The sequence below is a fragment of the Mustela lutreola genome, chromosome 3 (genome assembly GCF_030435805.1).
Source record: "Mustela lutreola isolate mMusLut2 chromosome 3, mMusLut2.pri, whole genome shotgun sequence".
Taxonomy (NCBI): domain Eukaryota; kingdom Metazoa; phylum Chordata; class Mammalia; order Carnivora; family Mustelidae; genus Mustela; species Mustela lutreola.
In genome coordinates, this window is record NC_081292.1 from 49,167,521 (window position 1) to 49,193,552 (window position 26,032).

General features: G+C 37.5%; 1 pseudogene; it reads left to right on the forward strand.

Annotated features, from left to right (window-relative positions):
* Nucleotides 1-26,032, forward strand: part of LOC131827828 (small ribosomal subunit protein uS2-like) — a 183,511-nt pseudogene that overhangs the window by 24,015 nt on the left and 133,464 nt on the right.

Genomic DNA, 26,032 nt, shown 5'->3' on the forward strand with positions numbered 1-26,032 from the left:
TAGCATGGGAATAATTTCCGATGATTTATTAGGCCAGGGCAGTGATCATTACACCGAAGAATCTGAGATACCCTGAAATGCCTATGTAGCTTCTGACTCCAAGGATACTTGCCTAGTGTGCTGAGAAAAACCTTCCCAATAGACCAGGTGAAAGGAAGTTTATCTGAATGCTGTGTGGGACTCTCACATAATCCAACTGTAGATAGTATGATCAGGCCTCATAACTGCTGGAAAAAACAACTTCAGAGAAGCCACCTTTTAAAAATTTTTTCTCTCAGGCAGCACCATTTCTCTTCTCTGTGTCTTTCTATCCGTACCAACATTTCTTTCTCCTTTAGGCAGCCAGGTTTATTTCAAAAGGCTCTTAGTTTCTGTTCCTGAGTAACTTCAGTTTAACATGAGCCTCTGTCCTACCCTGGAGCCATTTTGGCACAGATGTGCTAGCCCTCCTTTAGTTACCACTACTGCTTTCTAAGTCAGACTTTTCTGTCACTTCGTTTGAATTCTTGTGCCCTGAGGTATGCCTCTGAGACGGTCGATATTTTTGGTATTGATGGGTAGAGTTTTTCTCTGCCAATCAGCAATCTTGGTTTGGATATCTTACTCAGGACCCTCCGCTACCAGGTATTCAAAGCATAACATCGCAACCTCAGTTGGCAAAATATCCTAGGTAGTATAGATTTCAAAAGCCTTGCTGGAGCATTTGTGAGAATAGGCAGGTTGGCAAAAGTCCTGGATGCTGGCACAGGGAAAGCAAAGACCAGCTTCTGCTGGGATGTCATCATTGTGCAGCATGTCAGTAGCAAGTTTCATCCAAGTTACAACTAGACCGAGTTAGGTCCAGGATAGGATTAGGCAAGCTTGCCATGTTGCTGAAAGAAAGCAGGATAGTCTAGGTAGGGCAGTAGAGAAAGGAGGTGAGGCTCAAGGTTAAGTGGAATTTGATATCAACAACACGAAGGCAGTCAAGAAAACTAAGCCGGCGGTAAATCAGGGCATGGTTGGAGGGAGCAGTTATTTTAGTCAGGAGCATCTGCTGAAAGAGGCCTATAATTTCAGAGCAGCTCAGAGCTATTGGACAGCAGTTGCTTCTGGATCATGAAGAGCCTTTTGTAGCCAGTGTAGGTCTAGGAGCCTTCAGGGCTGTTGTCCCATAGGGATGAATACACTGTCTTCTGCACAGACTTGGGTTTTGAGTGGTCCGTGATCCCCATAGGGGCTCTGATGGGTCACACCCCAATGAAGCCAGTCTGGCACCTTGAAGAGGATTTTATTCTACTGATTGTCAAGGTCACTCCCTGTTACATCACCTTAGTTTAGTTTCTTGACAGCGCTTATCACCCGTCAGAAAATCCTGTTTCTGTGCTTGTTGTCCTGTCTCCCCCTAGGAAAATATAAATTCCTTTAGAGCAGAGACATTAATCTGTACCCCCCCAACAACCTCCCCGCCATCCATTGCTGTGTTCTTAGTACCTTGAACAATATTTGGCTCTTGGTATGTTCTCAGTAAATATTTATTGAGTAAATAAACAAAAGTCCATGAACTTGGTGACATGGTCATGAGCTAAGGGCCTGGACAACAGTCCAAGCCCTGGTGATCCTGTCAGTTCTTGATTAAACTGTCTACGTTTTAAACATACTTGTTAAACTTAACTGAGTGCCAACAACTGTCACCGACCTCCCACCGCATCCACACCCAAATTCTGTCCTCAACTCTGATTTTGCAAATGTTCTGAGAAGAAAAAATGTGACTGTGCCGTTCTGGTAAGAAATCACATCTACTTGTTTCTGTTGAACAAGCCCTTGGCCACAAACATTTTCTGTTTTTCAGCCTCCTTCTGAGGTGACTCTCCAGTACCTACTTCCCCCTTCCCCATTTTCTCTCTTTCTTCTCGATAAAACAAAGTCCTCAGTTCTAATAGGCCATAAACAATCTCTGTATTGCGGAACTGTGAGTGAGCATATTTTCAGGAAACAGCTGAAATTTCTCCATGTACTTTGCTTTTTTGAAAAACAGCCGCATGGCTCAACATGTGTCCAGCCCATATTTACTAATTAGCAAACAGCCTCCCACTGAGTCAGCCTCCTTCCTCTCTCCGTTTCCTTTTCCTTTCTTAGAAGATTGTTTGCATGCATACAACTTGGCCCAGCACTTTTTGACATGTAGTGTAACAATGTTCATGAGCATGAACACTGTCCTCTTGAAATACACATTTCTTTCGATGGTGTAATCAAAGTGAAAATAGCATTCTGTGAACAAAAGTTAGTTTTGCTGATACCAAGAGATCATCTACTTTATATCATGATCATGATGTGATCTCTTTCTTTGAAAGCAGGATGCTAGAATAAATTCTATTAAGTTGCATAATGAAATAATGAGCTTTAAAACTCAGAAATGAAATTTTCATTAGTGATTAAGTCAATTGACAGTTATTTATTGAACGTCTACTATATAAAATGGTCTGAGATGTGTACTCAGCATACAAAGAAAGATGACTGTGTCTGGGAGTTGAAAAATCTATGTGGTAAAATAAGATGCTACGTTACCTCATTGGCATCTCAAACTTAATGTGTCCAGAACTGAGCCACTCGTATCTTTTTTAGAACCTTTTTTAGTGTTCCTTATTTCAATAAGTGGCTCATAATCTAGTAGAAGAAATAGATAAAAATCAATATTTATGAAACAGTATTAATGCTTTCATGGAGTTAAGCATAAGATATATATGTTTAAGAAGGCACTAAATGCAGTGAAACGTGAAAGTCAGTGTTCTTCATCAGGGAAGGATATCCTGTGATAATTTAAAAATAGATTAAAGCAGGGGCTCCTGGGTGGTTCAGTGCTTTAAGCCTCTGCCTTCAGCTCAGGTCATGATCCTAGGATCCTGGGATTGAGCCCCACATCGGGCTCTCTGCGCAGTGGCTTCCCCTGCCCCCCAGCCTGCATCTCTGCCTACTTGTGATCTCTGCCTGTCAAATAAATAAATACAATCTTTAAAAAAATAAAACTAGATTAAAGCGTGCATCACTGGTGATTCTTTTTAAGATTTTTATTTATTTCTTTGAGAGAGAGAGAGAGAGAGAGAAAGCACACAAGCAGGGGGAGCTGCAGAGAGAGGGAGAAGCGGGCTCCTGATGTGGGACTTGATTCCGGGACCCCGAGATCATGACCTGAGCCGAAGGCAGAAGCTCAACCAACTGAGCACCCAGGCGCCCCAGTGATTCTTTTTAAATATATTTTTTTCTTCTCTGCAATTCTGTGTCTGTCTCATGGGCTAACAGAATTATCCCCTCAATAACATGGGTCACTTTTTTGTGTGTCTTTGCCTGAGAATTTAGTGCCTTTCTGACTGATGTATTTTCCTTACAAAAACTGAATTAAACTGCCACCAAAAAGGGCCAGTTGTTTATATTATTCACAAAGTTTAAAGTTCCCTCTTCTCCAAAAAATAGATAAGTAATAAAATATTAAAAATTAAAATAAAAAATGCTGCAGTAAAATTAACAAATTAATTAACAAATAATGAAGTTCCCTCGTATTTAGCTATGACTGTATCATAATGACTATGGTGGCAACCATTTTGATTATCATATCCACTTATTTGCTTTGATAAATTATCTGTATTTTGCAAATCTCCTTTGGACTGCATAATTAATGACAGGACTGTTAAAACCAAAGACCCAGTTTTTTGTTGTAATAGATTTTATGATTTGTCTTCTGTTTGAAAAGACAACTTTAGTTCTATGATACTGAAAGAATATATTCAGAACCTCAATATAAAGAATTATTTGCAATTCAACTAATTGTAAAACATATTGTGATAATGTAGTCTAGGTCTAATTTTCCAGTGCACTGGTGTATAGCATATATAGGCCTTATTCAATATAAGGTCTCTGTAATTCAGTGCAAAATATTTTCTCATGAGAGGGGAGGTGGTTCCTGGAGCAGTTAGGCAAAGATCATTATGAGTCTCTTGACAAGAAGATTAGTTTTTATTTTTGTGGATTTATTCATGCATACAGGTGAGATTGAGAAAAAAAAACTAATCAATTGCTAATGAAATAGTATTCTCTAGTAGGCAATAGTCAGTTTCAGATTAAACAATAATTAGTAGAATAGAGGACTGCCTGTGAAAATTAAGATCTTCTCTCTGGTAGACATAAACCCATCTCCTATCATTTTCAGAATTTTGTCTTCATTCTTTTGAGACTGGAAAACTTTTTGGTATTCAAAGTCCTGGTAGATAGGAATATTTGAAAGGAAACGAAGAGCATCCCATGGGTTCCTAATTATAAAAAGATAAGTGTACAAAAATCTAGAGGCCTGAAAAAGATAGTTGGGAAAAGTTGTTTTATTAGGTGATAACTTGAAGTAATTTAATGGTTAATATTTGTTATATGTATATTATATACCAGACATTCACAAGAGTAACTTTACATGGACTATCATGTTTACTCTTTATATAAATCCAACCTTTAAAGATGATCCCCTTTCAAAGTGGAGGAAAATAATCTTAGAAGTGTGGAGGTTTGAACCAACAAATCCTTTGGGCTTTGCCTTTAAAACATTTCCAGAATTGGGCCACTTTTACCACCTTCATCACTGTTGTCTAAACCATCTTCATTTAACACCTGACCATTGCAACAGCTTTCAAATAGTCTGTTCTTCACATTGCATTCAGAAAAATATTTTTTAAACTGATATAAGATCAGGTCACATTTTGCTCAAAACTCCCCAAAGATTTTCCATCTAAAATAAAATATAGGGGCATCTGGGTGGCTCAGTGGGTTGAGCCTCTGCCTTCCGCTCCGGTCATGATCTCAGGGTCCTGGATTAGAGCCCCGGATTGGGCTCTGCTCAGTAGGGAGCCTGCTTCCCCCTCTTTCTCTGCCTGCCTTTCTGCCTACTTGTGATCTCTATCTCTCTCTCTGTCAAATAAATAAATAAAATCTTTAAAAATTAATAATAAAATCTAAACTCTTTACTAAAACCTCTGCTACATGGTTCCATGCTTTATAGGTGCCCCTATATTACAAAAGCACAAAACTAGATTTCTGAAAGGACACACAGGCAATCTTTATCTCTGAGGAGCCAGATCTCACCACTGGCACAACACAGCCCCATCGTAAACATACACTCTTAAAACTTACATATTCAGGCCCCAAGGAAATGTCTGTCCACATTTTTTAACCTGTGTCTTCAAAATGAAAGGCAACTTGTTGCCGAGAGTGCTGTGAATATTTGCGGATTGTGCTGTTGCCAACATCTGAGACTGAAGTGACTTCAAAAGGCAGTGGAAGAATTTTAAGACTCATTAACTTCTCAAATCCTTTCTCTCAGCTAGCATGGATACAATAAATTCTTGCATAATGAAACACTACTTCCCAATAGTGCCCTGCATCGTTTTCCTGTTCCAATTTATGGTTCAGAAAAATGACATATGGGACCTGAGGAACAATAATTGCATATGGGGCTTGAGAGATATTTGCAATATTAAATAATTTATATTAATTCTAAATTTGTATAGAGAACTAAATATAATTTACAAAGCATGATACTAGTTCATTACATTGGCTTTAGACATAAAATGTAAAGTTGCAATAGTTTTTTTTTGACAAAAATTTAATAAGATTTCATTAAAACTTTGAAAAATAAAACTCAAATGTTAGCTTTACTTATGTAATATTAATTAAAAATTTTATGTTCATTAATCATAATTTTCAATTTTGCCCTTTAAAGTTAAAGGGTAATTCTAAACATTTTAGAAAAAATAGAACACTTTTAAAAACATGAAAGAAAATAATTTTAATTTTTATATTTATTTTATTTTTGGATAAAATGTAAATTCAAATTATGAGAACATTGAATACAATTATGTATTTTTTTATTCTTTAGGTCTTTAAGGATGAGGACAAGTTGAAAGCATGATAGAAATTAAAAAATGCAAAACTGGGGGTGCCTGGGTGGCTCAGTGGGTTAAGCTGCTGCCTTCGGCTCAGGTCATGATCTCAGGGTCCTGGGATTGAGCCCCGCTTGGGGTTCTCTGCTCAGCTGGGAGCCTGTTTCCCCCTCTCAGTCTCTGCCTGCCTCTCTGCCTACTTGTGGTCTGTCTGTCAAATAAATAAATAAATAAAATCTTAAAAAAAAAAATACAAAGCTGATCCCCCAAAATAAAAGGAACCTGAAAAGAAAGATGAAATAGGAAAACCAAAAAAGCAGACTGCTTAAATTTTTAAAAACTAGAAACAATAAGTCAAGTACAACCCACATAAAATTTATGAAAACACATTATAAATTATTTAATAAAGAATTAATTAACGATCAAAACAATAAAAACAAATAGGGAAATTATTCTTATCAAATTCACAACTTATACATGTCATTAATCTGTGCAACTTCATAATCTTCATATTCTTTGCTAAATGAAGGTTTAGTTACTAATTAAAACAAAGACAATATAGGTGGTCCTCCCTTTGTACTCTTGCTATGATTTCATAAATGTTAATAATAATGGGTTAAATAAATAAATGTTTATTTATTTATATAAATAAATAATGGGTTATAGATAAATGGGTTATAAATAAATAATGGGTCAAATAAATAAATAAATGTTCATAAATGTTTGTTATTTTTCTTCACTGAATTTATCATGGAATGGCATATAATATATGCCATATAATATATGCCATATATTATATAATGTATAATATATAATATAATGGAAAAATGTATTTATTTGCTTATGGTATGTTTCCCGGGACATTTTAAGTTCAACAAGAGCAAGAAATTTGTTTTCTTCATATTGCCATCTATTCACAATTCCCAAACAATGTCTGTCACAAAGTTTGGGTTCAAGAAATTTTTCTTTAATATAGAACGGTCTTAAGTACTATATTGCATTCCTTGGATAGGGCTGTGTTATCCTCTGAGAAGATATTGGGGAAAATGAAAACAAAGTTCAAATCACAGTATTCGCTGGTATTACAGCAAACATTTTAGCCTACCCTTCTATTGTTATTATTAAAACTCAGTGATCACTAACTGCTTATTTAGTCTTACCATTAACCTAGTACTAACGATGTGCAAAATACTATCTTGGGTGGTGTGAATTTAAAGAAAAGTAAGACATGAGACACATTTTTGTTGATTCTATTAGTGTCAAAATACTTGCTGTCCCTCCTTTCTGGATCTGTCTTGACGGGGGAAGCCTACTTCCCCACCCACTGATGTCATGCTTGCTCAAGTGCTGTGCTTTGGCCAGTAAAATGTGGGTAGCAGTGACTTATGTCAATTCCAAGCAGAATCATTGAATCATCCCATGGTTCCACTCTTACTCTTTTATCTCTACCACTGATTGGCCTGTCCCAAATAAAGGCACCTCTTTCAGCCTATATCCTGGAATGAAAATGACCTTAGGCAGAATAGAAGCTAAACTGCAGAAAGTATGTACCATGAGCAAGAAATAAGCCTTTGTTGTTCAAAGCCAGTGGTGTCCTAGAGTTGGCTTGTACTGGCTTGTGGGAAATGATTGTACTCTTCTCCTCCCAATTCTGCATTAGGTAATACCACATTAGTAGCTTAAAATTGGCCAAGGTGAGAGTATTTACATTTTGGAAATTGCCAAATACTACAAATCAAGACTTTGATTCCTGGAGAGCTTGTTGTTAAATGTTTATCAATACTCCAATGTTTAGTTGCTAATACTTGAGGTTGTTTGTTACCACTTCACAACTTTGCCTAAGTCGTCTGTTACGGTGTTCTCAAACAGTTTACAATCTGTGGTAGACATTCATAGGCCAAAAATAGAATAACATTATAGTAAGATCTACCTTAAGACAAGAATAAGATTTTGTGTGTGTCAGGAATTGTGAATGATCTGAGATTTTATCCTTCTTGCAAGCTCACAGATTAGCCTGCCAATTTCATGGATGTTGGCAGAGGACATGGGACTCCTGGATCAGAGACAAAGGACTATTACTCACAGCAAAAAAAGCAGCATAAGCTTCATGTTTATGTGTGGTTTCCCTTGTTCCCAAAGTCACAAGGGAAGTGGAATAGCCCAGGTAATTGTACAGGCAATGAGCTTCTGTCACTGCTAAGGAAAACTAAATCTTTTTATTTTAAAGATTTTTTATTTATTATTTATTTGACAGAGAGAGAAATCACAAGTAGGCGGAGAGTCAGGCAGAGAGAGAGAGAAGCAGGCTTCCGCTGAGCAAAGAGCCCAATGCGGGGCTAAAACTAAATCTTTTTAAATGCACTGCAAACAAACCTCCCCAGCTTTTGCCCTGAGGGAAACATTATCTTTATTATGCTTGACAATAAACAAACCTGCCTTCTCTAGAGGAAGACACCAAGGCTTCTATCTTCCAAGGCTGTTTGTTATACAAAATTCTTTTTTTTTTTTTAATATTGATTTATTTAGTTGACAGACAGAGATCACAAGTAAGCAGAGAGGCAGGTGGGGCTGGGGGAGTAGCAGGCTCCCCGCTGAGCAGAGAGCCCGATGTGGGGCTCGATCCCAGGACCCTGGGATCATGACCTGAGCTGAAGGCAGAGATTTTAACCCACTGAACCACCCAGGTGCCCCTGTTAAAGACAAACCAGAACAGAAGTCATCAGTGACTCTGCACACCAGTGCAAAATTCTTGAAAGACAAACCAGAACAGAAGTCATCAGTGACTCTGCACACCAGTGCAAAAGTTTGAGAGACGAGGGTGCCTGGGTGGCTCAGTGGGTTAAGTCTCTGCCTTTGGCTCAGGTCATGATCTCAGGGTCCTGGGACTGAGCCCTGTATTGGGGGGTGGGTATCTCTGCTCAGCAGGAAGCCTGCTTCCCCCTCTTTCTCTCCCTGCCTCTCTGCCTAGTTGTGATCTCTCTCTCTGTCAAATAAATAAAGCTTTAAAAAAATATATATGAGAGACCCCTAGAGAATGGTCTCCTTGAATAAATACAATCCCTGAAGAGTACCTAACTTTGACAAGAAGGTTTTCATGGTCCCCCATTTTAGCATATTTCTAGGGTCTCTCTTTAAGAGTAACACATGGTATTTTTCTCCCCCTCTTTGCTTTGCTTTTCTGTGTCCTAGACCTTGGGGAGATCTTCAAACCTAACTGGTCATTAAACTTAGTGAAATAAAAATTGAGGTGTTAATAATGGATGGTGGTTTAAAAAAATTTTTTTAATTGGGTGATAGTGAAGTTTGCTGAATGATAGGGTACCAAAGCTCCTGAGGAAGGAGGGGACCCAAGAGGGTTGCCTGGGGATGGTGTTTTTGTTGCTTCCCTGAGTGAGAGTATAAATAAGGCTAAGTCAGTCTCGGACCCTGCTGTCAGTTCTACTTGAGGAAAATCCCAGATTTTTCACTCACTAGCCATTAAAACCATGGACAGTTTTAAGTAAAATAATGTATGTGCTGTGGAAGAATCCTTGTGTAATATTAACAGAGACATTCTGTGTTCTTGCTATTTCCTGGGATTTACCTACTGGCCCTGGGCTTCCCCATTAGAATTAATATAGAGATGGAGGATTCAGCCTAGATTTACAAAGTATTGCTTAACTTTATGTTTCCAAATGGCCAGTTAAAATCTATAATAGAGACACTAACCTGAGAGCCAGAAAATCGGGCTGGAGAAACCGTACTTTCACGGTGGATGCCTTTGAACACCACAGGAAGGCATTGAGTTGAGCCTTCCCCATCTCACACCACTAATGGAGAAAGGATAAAATCAAGGGAGAGGTTGAAAGTTTATACTGACTGAGATTAAATTCTGAATTGACTTCTTTTAAAATTAGAAGTGCCTGGAATTACTTCGGGCATGTTTTAGATTTTTCCTCAATTAGTGGACATAGGTGCTTACAGACTGATTTGTATTCAATTCTAGAAAAAGAAATGAAGCATTTTTGGAGCATCGGAGAGCACTTTGACTGGAAAATTTCAAATCTGCTCCCTATGGGAGGTGTTGGTTCATTGTCATATAGAATGCGTTCAATTAGCATTATTTGTTGTTACTAATAGTATTATGCGTGTAAATTTACAAAGCTTTGGGAACAGCTGAAAAGTATTTGAAATCTGGCTCAGGTGTACCCTGCTTAGTGCCTTCCTTTAGTGTTGCTTCAGTCCTCTCACTCCCTTATTTAGAAACTACTTCTCTCTAAAGTGTTAATTGACAGATTTACTAATCCCAGGAATGTTTTCCAGTTGCATAAGACAACAAAACACAAAAGCCCTTCTGGATACAGAAAGAATGCACATCTAATTATGGGGTACAAAATCTGAGACTAGCCGTGGAGATATTTTGGGGTAGAGGAGAGGGCTTGCTTTTATCAAATTATATGCCTACTTTGTTTTTTTTTTTCCCCATGCTTCACAGTTTAGTGCAGGATTCTCAAAGCACCATATCAAAGAGAGGGTAATAGTGGAGATTTATGTTTTTGCTGGCAGGCTTTAAGGAGAATTATTTTGGCCAGATTTCCAAATTTCCTCTCTACACTCTACCCTTTCACAGGCCTGAAATTATACCATTTGGTGTCGATCTTGTTCAACTGTGAGTAACAATAGACACAAATATATTACTTGTGTTTTTCATCACTGGTGCTTTCCTGCCTTGAGATTCGTCCAAGGAAACGTATTGGTACTTATATTGGCTCCACAGGAAATCCCATAAATGATCATTCTGCTTTGGTCAGCAAAATGTTTAGTCTGATTGTCGTAGTTCCAAAAAAGGGACACTGCTTTATCAATCTAATTCTTAAACATTAATATTTGGACGAATATTCTTTATTTGACAGAGATCACAAGTAGGCAGAGAGGCAGGCAGGGGTTGCGGGGGGCGGGAAGCAGGCTCCCTGTTGAGCAGAGAGCCTGATGCGGAACTCTATGCCAGGACCCTGTGGACCAATATTCTTTAAAAAATAACCTATAATGTCCCCTTGAAAATTAGTATTAGCCAGCAACTTAATATTAGCTCATTTTCCCACCCATTAGATCATTTGCTATTTCTCATATCTTTGGGAGAGGATATATAAAAAGATATCTGGGTTGTGATAAATAGCATTTTTTAAAAGCTGTTTTTATTCTATTGTTGAGAATGACTTTATTTCTGCTTGACTTTGAGCCTATTGATCAAGTCTCCATAGATATATTTTAATCTTTGTTTTTTTCCTTTTTCTAGTTTTTTTTTTTTTAATTTATTTGAAGTGTTTTCAATTTTATTCCACTTAGTTTGGAAAAATCACTTAGTATTTAAAGTTATTATTGAATGCTTCCCTCTCTGAAGTGTCTGGAAATGGATTCTCTAAATTTTACATAAAGATAAATCCTTGGTGAAACCATTGATGTGAAAGTTCTATACACTTCTTTATTTTAAAGAGTGAGATCATATATGTATATACCTAAACCATTGTTAAACAGTAAAATTTAATTGAGTACATTTGAAGATCTAATAGATCTAATTTGAAGGTCTAATTTATTCAGTGATTCATGAATTGGGCAGCATACCATCTAGCAAATAGAAAGGAACTCCAAGGAACTGTACAAAATGGAAGGCTTTTTATAGGTAGAAGAAAGTAGGAAAAGGGAGCTTCCCCCACAAAATGGATTGATTGTTTCAGGCAACGTCACCTTCCTATTGGGGACAGCAGTGGTCTACCCAGCATATTACCTCACTAATGCTGACCAGGTAATTCCAGACCGACTAGTTAAAGTTTACATTCCTGGGACAGGCAGAAACTCAGTTAAGTTAGGTATTAATTCTTTGTTTGCTGACATGGGGCTTAGAGCAGGTGACTCCATTTTGGGGCTGTGGTCCTTTTTTGTTTTAACAATATATAGTGTCAAGCATATGGTGGTAACTTTTTTTTTTTTTTTAATTTTTTAAAGATGTTATTTGTTTGACAGAGAGAGGGAGCACAAGTAGGGGGAGCAGCAGGCAGAAGAAGAAGGAGCAGCAGACCTCCTGCAGAGCAGGGGGAACTCGATATGGGACTTGATCCCAGGATTCTGGGATCATGACCTGAGTCATGAAGGCAGTGGCTTAACCAACTTTAACCCACTGAGCCACCCAGGCGCCCCCCCCCATACAATTATAAATAAATACATACTTAGAGCTATTTTATCCTTGTAGATTACTAACATTAAGCCCCAAATTATTTCGTATGATATAAATTACATAGTTGCTCCCATCAATTCAACATCAGTTTCAGATTCAGACGTGGAAATAACAAACAAGAAGAGTGAGAGAGAACATCTCAGAATGAGGAGGACGGTTATAATTCTATAGCATGCCTAGCTTGTATAGTTCCAGTGATGGGGAATACTCTATTTTCACAATCACATTTCAAATTGGTGATAAATTGCTGAGGTCTAGGGTGCCTGGGTGGCTCAGTGGGTTAAGCTTCAGCCTTCGGCTCGGGTCATGATATCAGGGTCCTGGGATCTAGTCCTGCATCGGGCTCTCTGCTCAGCAGGGGTTCTGCTTCCCTCCTCCTCTTTCTGCCTGCCTCTCTGCCTACTTGTGTTTTCTCAGATTGGTGAGGTCTAATGATTTTTTAATTTAAATAGTTGAGGGCAATCATCGTCATGCTTCTTAGTCCACATTTCTCTAGGCTAGTCATTCCAAATTTCTCTGTAAAATGTCTACCTTTTTTTTTTTTAAGATTTTATTTATTTATTTGACAGAGAGAGAGAGATCATAAGTAGGCAGAGAGGCAGGCAGAGAGAGGGGGAAGCAGGTTCTCTGCTGAGCAGAGAGCCCGATGTGGGGCTTGATCCCAGGACCCAGAGGTTAGGACCTGAGCCAGAGGCAGAGGCTTAAACCACTGAGCTACCCAGGTACCCCCAAATGTCTACTTTTGATCTGATTTATCAACCTGCTCAATTTTCTTCATACTATACACTTTTTAAATGTGTCATGCCCAAGAACAGATGCAGTTTCTTCAGATACAATCTGACAAAGGAAGTGTAGAGCAGGACTGTATCTTTGCTAATTCTAGATAATAAGGGTTCTGACCCTCAGTTCATGTATAGGTTCTTAGATTTCATAAATCTTTTACAAAATATATAGCCTAATTGTTAAATTAATCAAAGTTAGCAAATAAGGCCTCCCATGGAATATCTTCTTTCAGAAAAATATAGAAATTAGATAATCATGTCAGAAAAGAGAAATATAAAATTAGTCTTGGAGGGAAGTAAAGTAAATTTGCAATATGAATTGCCTATTGTATTTTAAAATAAGCCCTCACAGAAAATTTGTTCAGTAAATTCGTTGTCTTCAAATTCTGTCTGTACAGATTCTGAACATTCATGTTTGTTCAGGGAGCCATGGTTATGTTGAGTGGTGTGAGGTTTGGAGCCAGGGTTTTTAAATACATATCCCCTTGAGGACCTGAGGGAAGAGATTTAATTGCTACACTTTCCTAGATGGGGCTAATAGCGTTTCCAGCAATACCCATATTTGTTGTCTAGATTACTCTACTGATCTGTGTACCATGCTTTGAAGATAAAATGTAACAGACACCCTGACTCTGGGGTAAAGTACATCTTTAATGACTGGTTTGTCAACATATAATTAAAAAAAAAAAAAAAGAGGTGGTATCTTGTGAGCTTCAGTATTGGTTTAAAATTGTCTGGGGAGAACAGAATTGGGTTTTCCAAGTTTTTCAATTAAATTCCACATTTGTTGCTGTGGATCCCCTGGTGTCACAGATGCTTGTCTCCACAGGCAGAAACTCATTGACACAATAGAGTTTGGACTACAAGCGAAGTAAAAGATTTTAGACTCAGACCTAGTAAAGGAGTATTATTACATACTCTTATCTGTTATCATGATTTGATGGCAGCCAACAGAAATTAACCTCAGTTAACTTAAGGAAAGTCAACTTATTGGAAAGATATGGGACATTATCCTGAAGAACTGGACTTGAGAATGGGCAAGAACTGAGGACACACATTCAATGGGCTCATGGCAGGAATTGTCTTCTCTGGATGCTATTGACCCAATGGGATGCATTCTCTTCATTTTTAGAGTTTATGATTCTCTGTTCAAGATTCTGTTTGGTTAAACTTATTTATGGAAGAAGTATGACCCTAATAACTATCCTCTAGATCGATGGTTCTCAAGTATTTTTGTTCTTCTTCTTTTTGTTTTTTTTAAAGATTTTATTTGACAGAGAGAGAGATCACAAGTAGGCAGAGAGGCAGGTGGAGAGAGAGGGGGAAGCAGGCTCCCTGCTGAGCAGAGAGGCTTATCAAGTTTTTTGTTCTTAAGAACCCTTTACACTCTTACAGATTATTGAGGACTCCAAAGAACTTCTGTTAATATGGATTATATTCATTTATATTTATTGTATTATAAGATAAAAGTGAGACATTAAAAAAATTCATTTATTAATTTATTTAAAATATCACTATGGGCTTATTACATGTTAACATAGATAGCATGCTTTGGTGAAAAACCATTGTATTGTCCCAACAACAAACTAGAAATATTTGGCTTGATGGAAGACAGATGAATTCTCATATCTATTCTCTATTCAGTCTTTTGCAGTATACTGTTTCAGTTGAAATATATGAAGAAAGTTTGGTTTTGCACAAATAGTTAAAAAAACAGAGGAGTTTTTTTTTTTCTTTTTTTAAAGATTCCATTTATTCATTTGACAGAGAGAGACACAGTGAGAGAAGGAACACAGGCAGGGGGAGTGAGAGAGGGAGAAGCAGGCTCCCCACCAAACAGGGAGCCTGATGCGGGGCTCGATCCCAGGACCCTGAGATCATGAACTGAGCTGAAGGCAGACGCTTAACACCTGAGCCACCCAGGCGCCCCAAAACAGAGGAGTATTTTTAAAGCCTTTCCTAGTTAATTGTAGAAAAATTATGTAAAGCTGTATAATAGAGACAATAATCAGAAAGCCTGAAGACTAATCTAGTGAAGCAATACCTCTGTGAAGACTTTGAGGACCAGAAGAAGGCATTGGAATGGGACATCTGCTCCTTATGCCTCTTTTGCATAAAGCTGTATAAAACATCCCCTTGGCCCATCACAATCTTTCTCACACCATTACTGGGAATGACATAAAATCAAAGCAAAATTGAGAGTTTTGCACTGGCCAAGATTAAATTTTGAATTTACTTCCTTTAAAATCAGAAGTATCTGAGTTGAACATGGTCACATGGAGGGTTTTCAAGCCTTATATAGTGAACCCATTCTAGTGTGCCCACTTCTCTAAGCCTTTCGATCTCTTCTTCCATTAAAATGACATAGCAGAACAGGCATCTTTAGTTTGTTTAATAATAAGGGACATCTTTTTTTTTTTTTTTTTTTTCCCCTAAGCTCCCAGGAACTATCCCAGGAGTATACTAGAACACTTACCCATTACCTGACCAAGATGTTTAGTTCTGCATTATGAAAGAATGTCTCCAAATTGACAAACACCCATATTCAGTTTAATATTCCATCTCTTTTGATGTGACACTCTCCAGATACACCCACTTTCTCAGTTCGTGCTGAACATATTAGCCAGATCTTCTAGCCACTTCAGCATATACCTTCTCTCCACCCTCAGCAGGCCCTGCACTTCTCCAGTCTGGTTATATAGAGATTTGACCCTAGTTATGTGTCTGTAGCCAGGGAGGTGGAGGCAGATCTTGAGGAGGGCAATATGGTCGTCTAAAACTTCTGGAGTTCTCCATGTAGGTTTCAAGCAAGGAAGTGAAAGTGGATCTATCTTCCAGTAGGAGAATGTAGGTCAATTCTGTGGACCCAAAGGGTTCAGGTCAATTTAGAGGTTTAAGGTTCTGAAGTGCATCTACCCAGATATCCCCATCCCAAATTTTGGTTCTACTTCCCCATCGGACCTAGACTTTGTCACAGGAGATTTGCCAGAATGAGAATTTTGCCTTCTCTGTGCTTCTACCACTTTACAATCAAATCCTGTATCTACTGTTCAATGTTTCAACAACAGGAAGTGAAGTTATCTCTAAAGACAGGCAAGGAGTGAGGTGCCTCAGTGGTGTAGTCGGTTAAGTGTCCAGCTCTGGGTTTCAGTTCTGGTCCTGATCTCAGGACTGTGAGATCATGCCCTGAGCTGGGCTCCATGCTCTGTGAGGAGTCTGCTTGAGATTTTTTTCCTCTCTCTCTCCTTCTTCCCCTTCCTCCTAAAACAAATAAATAAATTTAAAAAAAAATTACAGCCAAGGAGGTCCTTTAACTTTCATGTTTTGCTTTAAGTTATAGATTAATAGATCTGAGACTGTTAGGTTTTCTTTCTAGCCAATTGATAACACTAAGCAATTCTTTTTTTTTTTTTTTTTTTTAAAGATTTTATTTATTAATTTGACAGAGAGAAATCACAAGTAGACGGAGAGGCAGCCAGAGAGAGAGAGAGAGAGAGGGAAGCAGGCTCCCCGCCGAGCAGAGAGCCCGATGTGGGACTCGATCCCAGGACCCTGAGATCATGACCTGAGCCGAAGGCAGCGGCTTAACCCACTGAGCCACCCAGGCGCCCCAACACTAAGCAATTCATTCTAATCTTTTCATCTGCTGTTTCTTTAATGCTTCTCAAATGCCCAAAACATAGCACCAGCTTTCATATGCCCTTAGAAGTCTTTACAGTTTACCGAAGGTGAAACTTCACAACAGCAGCGTTATAGCAAGCCAGTGACTCTGAATGCTTCACATGTAACCCATGATGTGTCCTCATTGCCGTTTAGCAGGGAAGAGTTCCAACTCCAGAATCTCATCCTTAGAGGCTTCTTAGGATCATATCCTAGAACACAGAACCTGAGTCTGAGGATCTTACTGATGTGATTTGCTGCAGGAATATGCTCAGAATAAGGAAGGAAGGAGGCAGAATAGGGCAATGTGTAAAAAGCTAAGCAAAACTGGTTTCAACTTCAGTCTCCCCTAGGGGAGCTCTACAGCAGAAATTGTGTCATCATGTCTCCTTTCTAAAAATATCCTTCTAGGCAAGGTGGTTCTACTTTGGCTGAGGGTGACATTCTGGAGAAGGAAACAGCCATTAGTTGTGATCATCCAGTAACAAAAATTATAAAGGTTATTGGCAACAATATTTACCAGTGCTTAGAAGGCATAATAGCACAATATTGCTAAAACCAATTACAGAGAGGAAAAACGTCTCTGGTTTTCTATACATTACAATTTTTTGGAAAAATTATAATATTTGAGATCTCCTTCTGCTTCTTCATTTACTTTTTCTCTCCACTCTTCATCGCTATTATGAACATCTCTGCAAAAAAACTGAGCAAACTCAGTGTGTTATTTTATAAACATTCACAGTATTATTTTTTGCACAGTGACCACTTTCACCAAAACAGTGTTATCAACCAATACAAACACTTCCACTCTGGAAGAACTCCATGAGATTTTATTAGTAGCATTAAAGAAAGAAGAAAAATTATTTAATAGACTTTCTCTCTCACTCTCTTAACCTACTCCTTTCTTCTTTTTTTCTACTGTCTCCTCTCTTTTCTTTTTTCCCTTCCCTTCACTCTCTTTTTCCTTTTCTTCCTTCCTTCTTTCCTTTATTCTTCTATCTTAACCTCTAACCTTTAATCTTGCTTTTACTTGGTTCATTCTATGATGCAATGTGACTTTTTTCCATATATAAATGTTTTCTCCCCAGGTGTTTTCTTTCTGACATTATCGGTCTTTGTACCAGACAGGTTTTCTCTCATGATTTAAGAGCTCTTACCAGCATGCTATGAAACAGATGATATATAGGGAGAATTTCCAGATTTTCAACTTCTAACTACTTTTTTTAAATATCTCTACTGGACAAAATGAATGTTTTTGGAGTATATGCTAGCTACTACAATTGTACGTTTTTAGTCCAGCCAAAAGGAAGGGATAAGAACAAAATAAGGTAATTAACTTTTATCATGTAGAAATTTTTTTCTGTAATTATGTAATATCAATACCTTATGTTTTAATTCCATGGTACTGTACTGGTTTGCTAGTCTGCCATAACAAAGTACCACAGACTGGGTTGCTGAAACAACAGAAATAAATTTAACCAAGGAGGTAATAGATCTGTACACTGAAAACTGTAAAATGTCAATGAAAAAAATTGAAGAGGACACAAATAAATACAAATCTATTCCATGTTAATGGATCAGAAGAATTAATATTGTTAAAATGTCCATACTACATTAAATGCAATCTAATTACAAAAGACATTATTGCAAACATTGCAAAATTCCAAAGACATTCCTATAGAACAAATAACCCTAAAATTTGTATACATCTTAAAATGACCCTGAAAAGCCAAAGCAATACTGAGAAAGAAGAACAAAGCTTGAGGTATATTTCTTGATTTCAGACTATACTACAAAGCTACAGTAACCAAAACAGTGTGGTACTCTAATCAAAAAAGACATACAGATCAATGGAGCAGAAGAGAGAGCCCAGAAATGAACCCATGCATATATGGTTAAATACATCTCAACAAAGGAGTTAAGTATATGTAATGGAGAAAGAATAGTCTTCAATAAATAGTGTTTGGAAAACTGGATAGCCACATGCAGAATGATGAAATTGGAGTTCCATTTCACATTATACACAAAAATTAATTCAAAAGGTATTAAAGACTTGGATATAAGACCTGAAACCATAAAATTTTTTTAAAATTTTTGTTTCATAAAACTTTTAGAAGAAAATATAGAGAGTCAGCTCCTTGACATTGGTCTCGGCAATGATTTTTTTAGATTTGATACCAAAACCAAAGGGGAACAAAAGCAAAAATAAACAAGGGGGACTACCTCAGTCTACATATCTTCTGCACAGAAAAAGAAACCAGCAACAACATGAAAAGACAATCTGTGTAGTCGGAGAAAATATTTGCAAACCACTAATTCAAGAAGGGGGTTAACATCCAAAATATAAAAGGAAATCATACAACTTACAGCAAAAACTAAATAACTCAATTTTTAAAAGGGGCAAAGAATTTGAATAGACATACAAATGGCCAACAAGTATATGAAAAGGTGTTCAATATCACAGATCTTCAGGAGAATAGGAATCAAAGCCACAAAGAATTATTACCTCACCTGTTAGGATATCTAGTATAAAAACCTCACCTGTTAGGATATCTAGCATAAAAAAAATACCATAACAAAGGTGGAGAGAAAGGACCTCTTGTACACTGGTGGGAATGAAAATTGGTGCAACTACATTCATGCAACCAATATAAACTGATGCAGTAAGAAGTTTCCTCAAGAAATTAAAACTGCCATATGATCCAGTAATCCCACTTCTAGGTATATATCCAAAGGAAATGAAACCATTGTCTTGAAGAGGTATCTGTACTCCCATGCATGGTAGCATTTTCACAACAACCAAGGGAACGATCTTAGTGTTGTTCACCAACGGATGAACGAATAAAGAAAATTTGGTATACATACAATGGAATATTCTTTAACCTTATCAAAGAAAGAAGTCCTGTCTCTGACCTTCTGAGAGCTCAGATGGGCCTTACCTACAGCTCAGATCCCATTTTTTCAGTATCCTTTTTGCCTTCTTGCTGTGCCAACAGGAAAGGGAGATCCAGCTTTCCATCCCTACCATCTTCTGCTTGCCTCCATGACTGCCCAAGTCTCTGAAGAAAGACAGGTGATATTTCACTTTTCCTTCTGTATTTTGGGCACTTTCTCATAGTGGAATTCCCTGATTTGAGACAGCATTGCTCAAAGAAAACAAAAAACAAAAAATTTGCAAGCAGCTAGGATGTTCAGGTCCCAGCCCACTTTGTAACAGTTCACAGTTAAGTTCTGAGGATCTAATGTATAACATGGTAAGCATAGTTAATACTGTATTGTACAAGAGAAATTTTCTAAGAGACAACTTTCATGTTCTCACTAAAAAAATATATGAAAAAAATTAATATGGGTGTTCATGGTAAAGAATGCTCACTTCCATTTGTAGAAGGTTTTATGGAGAAGATGGCAACTTAAGCTGAGTTTTGAAAAATGATCTTGAAGAGATCATTTTAGCCAGAGCAAACAATAGAAGGGAGGCTGTGGAAACAGGAAAAACAAAACAAAACAACAGGATATGTACTGAAATTGGCATTTAACCCAAGCACACAATAATATAGGGCATCTAAATGCCACGGAAATGACTAAAACCCTGAAGAAAGTGTGCGATGAAGGAGACAAAGGGAAGATGACATAGGGAATACCTACTCTTAAGATACAGATCCAGCTGAGACACTAGACAATTATGTTCAGAGAGAACTAGACTAGTTCCATGAAGGAAGGTCAAAGGAGTCACATGCCACAGAGAAATTAAAGAGGCTGAAATAGGAAGAGGGCATTTGGGATTGCTCTGAGATTACTAGTGATCTCTGAGAATGAAGGAGAAGGAAGCCACATTGCACGGATTACATGGTAGAAAGAGGGAGTTATTTTTGTGACATTTGTGATGAAAGAAAGGCATGATAAGATGGTAATTTGAGGGGAGAGCAGAATGAAGAAAACTTCCATAATAACAGTAAATCTTTCTGGCTGCAATCAGAGCCAATTTCTTCTTGTTCCACTGTTAGATGGGGCAGGATGGAAGTCAACATCACTTTCCCTAAAGACCGTTTTAGAAAAGTTATTAATAAGCAAGTTATCCTCTAGTCTGTTCCCCACTACTGTTATTTCAGTAGAAATGAATCTGTCAGAGAGCTGCAGTTGGAAAAATGTCAGTGTTCACTGCTGGCATGGATGGTATTTCTCATTTGAAATAAAATGTTTCCTCTACAAGGATAATGTAAAGGCAGTTAGGATTGAAATTAAAAAGAAAAAAAGAAAAGAATTTATTCTATTGTCCCTTAGGTTCAAGCTTTAAGGATAGATGATAATGTTTAAACATTAAAAATAAACATTAAAAAGAAATAAAATGTTTTTCCCTTTATCAACAATAGTTCTAAGTTATTTCTTCTTACAAGTTTGCTTTCGAAAGATTATATACTGAAGATTAATAGAAACACATGTGAAAATCAGTAATTCCTGATATCCTTGTGGGTATTTAATGTAAAGTCAGTTTGAAAATGAGTCTTTAAGGTAATGACAATTGGATAGAGCAGTGCTTTAGTGTCCCTGTTAAGTAGAGAAAATGGACAAAAAATAAGAAAGTACACCACAGAAATCTCAAAGGTAAGAACATATATTAAGAACAAGAGTAACATATCTGAGGAAGAAAAGGAAATTTGGAAAAGAGAGAGATAAGGAAGTAGGAAATTAGTAATTTCCTAAATAAAACTCTAAACTTATTTACTTCTCTACTATAAACACCAAAAGAAAATTCCTTTGAATACGTGACTATTACCTCTTCAGTGAATGTTTAACAAACATTTTGATGTTTCTTAAATGTTCTCAAACATTTGTTTGAGTAAGTTTATGTGACACTCTATTATGGCTTTTTAGTTTTATTTCTGTTCTTAAATTATGTGAAGAGTAAAATATGTTGGATTTTAATGATCTAGCCATGTTAGGAACATGTTCAACTAGACAAAAGCAGGATTGATTTTTTCTGGTAACAAAATTTGAAAACATTATGTATGAATAATTATCAATTAGCTTTCAAGAAGAATGAATAGTGAATAGAAAGTAATTTTTATGTAGTACAAGAGTTTTATTTGGATGCGGAAATAAAAGTATAAAGTATAGTGAATAAAATATGACTTGTGTTACTTTTGTTTAAAATGCCTACTCTTTTTAAAAAATATTTTTATAAAATTTTAAGTTTTTTAATTAACATCTAAAGTATTATTAGCCCCAGAGGTACAGGTCTGTGAATCGCCAGGATTACACTTCATAGCACTCACCATAGCACATACCTTCCCCAATGTCCATAACCCTACCACCCTCTCCCTACCTGCTTCCCCCCAGCAACCCTCAGCTTGTTTTGTGAGATTAAGAGTCTCTTACGGTTTGTCTCCCTCCCAATCCCATCTTGTTTCATTTATTCTTTTCCTACCCCCGAACCCCCCACATTGCATCTCCACTTCCTCATATCAGGGAGATCATGTGATAGTTGTCTTTCTCCAATTGACTTATTTCTCTAAGCATAATACCCTCTAGTTCCATCCACGACGTCGCAAATGGCAAGATTTCATTTCTTTTGATGGCTGCATAGTATTCCATAGTATATATATACCACATCTTCTTTATCCATTCATCTGTCGATGGACATCTAGGTTCTTTCCATAGTTTGGCTGTTGTGGACATTGCTGTTATAAACATTTGGGTGCATGTGCCCCTTTGGGTCGCTACATTTGTATCCTTAGGGTAAATACCCAAGAGTTAGACCAATTTGGGTCATAGTTAAATTTTTAGTTAAATTAGTTAAATTTTTAGAAGTTTAGTATAGTCTTTGAGGGCACCTGGGTGGTGCAGTTGGTTAAGCATCTGCCTTTGGCTCAGGTCATGATCCCAGGGGCTTATATAGTCTTTAATTCTACTTTTGTATGCTTATTAATATATAATCTCTATTGAGTGCTAACTGTATGCTACACACTTTCCTAGGCACTGGGATCTCTTAAGTGAAAAAATAGATTAATATCTTTGTTTTCATAGAACTTATATCTTAGTAGAAAGAAAGAGACAAATAGTGAATATAGCAAATAAGTAAATTATGTTAAGTATTCTTTTTTAAAAAAGCAGGATGAAGGGAATGAGAAAAAGGACAAAGTTTGGGTGACAGCTTCAAGTGTGGGTAGGGGTCACAAGAGGTTTTATAGGGAAAGTGACTTTTGAGAAAAATCTTCAGTGAGGTAAGAGATGAAGTCATGTGAGATATCTCGAGGAAGAGTATTCCAGACTTAGAAAACAACCAGTGCAGTGTACCTCAGGCTGGAATGTGCCTGAAATTTTGAGGAAAAGCAAGGAGACAAGTGTGGCTGAAATAAAGAGAGGAAGGAGTGAGAAGGCGGTAAGTACTAAAGAAAAAAATCAGAGGTGCACAAAAGATTTATGTGTATTGACGCCCAATAATGGGTATTATTGAAAAAATTAGAGTGTCAACATGTGATGGAATATTACACATCCCATGTTTATGTAAAATATTTAACGACCTAATAAAATGCTAATAACTTAATGGTAACTGAGACATGCTGTATAACATATAAATATAATTATAGAATAGATTTACTTATGGATATATAATGATACCAAATGTAAGAGTAATGATTTGTTGTTCATGTTATTATGGGCAATTTTTATTTATACTGTATTTTTAAATTATTTATACATCATTTTTTTACTTTGGAAAAGCTATTTCCAATCAGATTTTCCCCAAATTTAAAAAAATGCTGGAGTGAATGTTTTCAAACAACGAATGACATCAAAGAGCTGTGAATGGCAGCTATAATGTTGAGCAAACTAGTCTGTGGTAATTTGTACAGTTGTTCAGCAAGTACTCACCCCCTCTCCCCCTCATACTGTAGGCGGAATATACTTCAGCAATCCCAGGATATTGGGTTTGGCCATGTGACTTGCTTTGACCAATGGAATGTTAGTAGTCATGATGTAAATGGAACTTTAAATGGGCTTGGTTCTTAATTTGGCTTGGTCCTGATATTCCAGTTAGGTGCCTTGAGGGGAGCACACCTTGGGTAGATCAAACATGTAAAACAAACCTGAACTTACCTTGCAGTCTGCACCCAAGCCAGAAGCAGAGCCACCCAGAAAAGCCCAGTTTAAACAGATGAAATGCCATTGACCTATAGATCTTTGGGCAAAGAGTAAGTACTTGTTTCTGTAAGCCATTGAATTTGGTTTGGTTTGTTATGTAGTGTTACTGTAGCAGTAACTAATATATACACAGTGTGTTTTTTATTGGTCAACTTATCTAAAACCATAATAAATAAAGAGAAGATTGAAAAGAAAAGATACAAGGTTATTATTCTTGTAGATTTTTATACATGGCACATAATCTGAATGGTGAACTTTTTGTTTACGCATTACTTCATTAATGGATTTGAATATTAATCTAATATGTAAGTAACTTCTGGTAGCAAGGGCGGGGTAAATTAGGCTACTATCAATTTGTGTAGAATCACTGTGGTTGCCAAGAGTGGCCTGAATACCAATCTTCTTAGCATCAGAATTCAATTTCTCGGGATACCTGGGTGGCTCAGTCGATTAAGTGTCTGCCTTCGGCTCAGGTCATGATCTCAGGGTCCTGGGACTAAGTCCGGCTTCAGGCTCCTTGCTCAGCGGGGAGCCTGCTTCTGCCTCTGCCTGCTGTTCTCCCTGCTCGTGCTCTTTCTCTTGCTCTCTCTCTCTGACAAATAAATAAAAATAAATAAAATCTCAAGCAGAGAGAGTCAATTATCATATGGTTTCACTTATTTGTGGAGCATAACAAAAAGCATGGAGGACATGGGGAGTTAGAGAGAAGGGGGTTGGAGTAAATTGGAAGGGGAGGTGAATCATGAGAGACTATGGACTCCGAAAAACAATCTGAGGGGTTTGAAGTGGCGGGGTGGGGGGTGGGGGTGGGAGGTCGGGGTACCAGGTGGTGGGTATTATAGAGGGCACGGATTGCATGGAGCACTGGGTGTGGTGAAAAAATAATGATACTGTTATGCTGAAAATAAATAAATTTTAAAAAATTAAATAAAATAAATAAAATCTTAAAAAAAAAAAAAAAGGATTCAACTTCTCCCTGTGTCCAGTTTGTCTCCATTATTCTTCCACGGGGGCTGCTCCTGAGATCACCCAGCTGTGAACCTCCTGCATGCAAATCCCAGGGCCCTGGGAGCAAGTTCCACACAGGGGTCCCTGCTCAGAGGAGAGCCTGCTTCTCCTTCCACCTCTGCCCTTCCTCCCTGCTCATGTGCTCATACTCCTTCTCTCTCTCTCTCTGACAAATAAATAAATAAATAAAGTCTTAAAAAAAAGCTTTACCCCAGATGTCTTTCTACAAATATATATATATATACATATATATATATATACATATGGACACATAGGAATATAAATTGGTGGCAACAACTTTTTAATGAGATTATAGTCTAAATGAAAATATTTAATTTAAAGTTGAGGTCAAGAGATATGAAAATGCTGGGATATTATAAGAGATTTCTCTAAGCTTGCAAGAGATAATAAAACACATTAAGAAGTTGGAGTCATTCTTAAAAATTATTTCCATTTTAAGCAGTATCGATTGAAGTCCTTGCAGTGGGAAATGAGGTAATTTCTAACAATAGCTAACACTTATTGAGTGATTACAATGCCTTAAGTGTAGTAAGCCGTATCATCCCTGAAACAAGCTCAAGAGGTGGAGGTATCATCCCTGTTTTTAATTTTTTTACATTCTTATTTATTTATTTATTTAAAAGATTTTATTTATTTATTTGACAGAAAGAGATCACAGGTAGGCAGAGAGAGGAAGGGAAGCAGGCTCCCTGCTGAGCAGAGAGCCCGATGTGGGGCTTGATCCCAGGCCTCTGGGATCATGATCTGAGCCAAAGGCAGAGGCTTTAACCCACTGAGCCACCCAGGCACCCCTCATCCCTGTTTTTTTTTTTTTTTTTTTTTTAAAGATTTTATTTATTTATTTGTCAGAGAGAGAGCGAGCGCGAGTGAACACAGGCAGACAGCATGGCAGGCAGAGTCAGAATCAGGCTCCCTGCGGAGCAAGGAGCCCGATGTGGGACTCGATCCCATGACACTGGGATCATGACCGGAGCTGAAGGCAGCTGCTTAACCAACTGAGCCACCCAGGTGTCCCTCATCCCTGTTTTTTAGATGAGAAAACTAAGCTAAGGAAAACTCACATAATTGTCCAGGGCCACACTATTAAGAAAGCAGCAAGGCTAGAATTCTGATCTGAGCCCAGAGCCTGGGTCCCAACTCCTACTTGTCTCCTTTCACATTAGTGCCTGCATCCCCTCAGGTCAGTGGAACTTATTTTGCACAGCCAGACTATATAACTTCTATCGTTTTACCTGCCATTGCTTTTTGACCATACTATTTAGTATTTATTCTGTAGTTAGGTGGATTTCATTCCATCCCTGGTCTCTTTACAT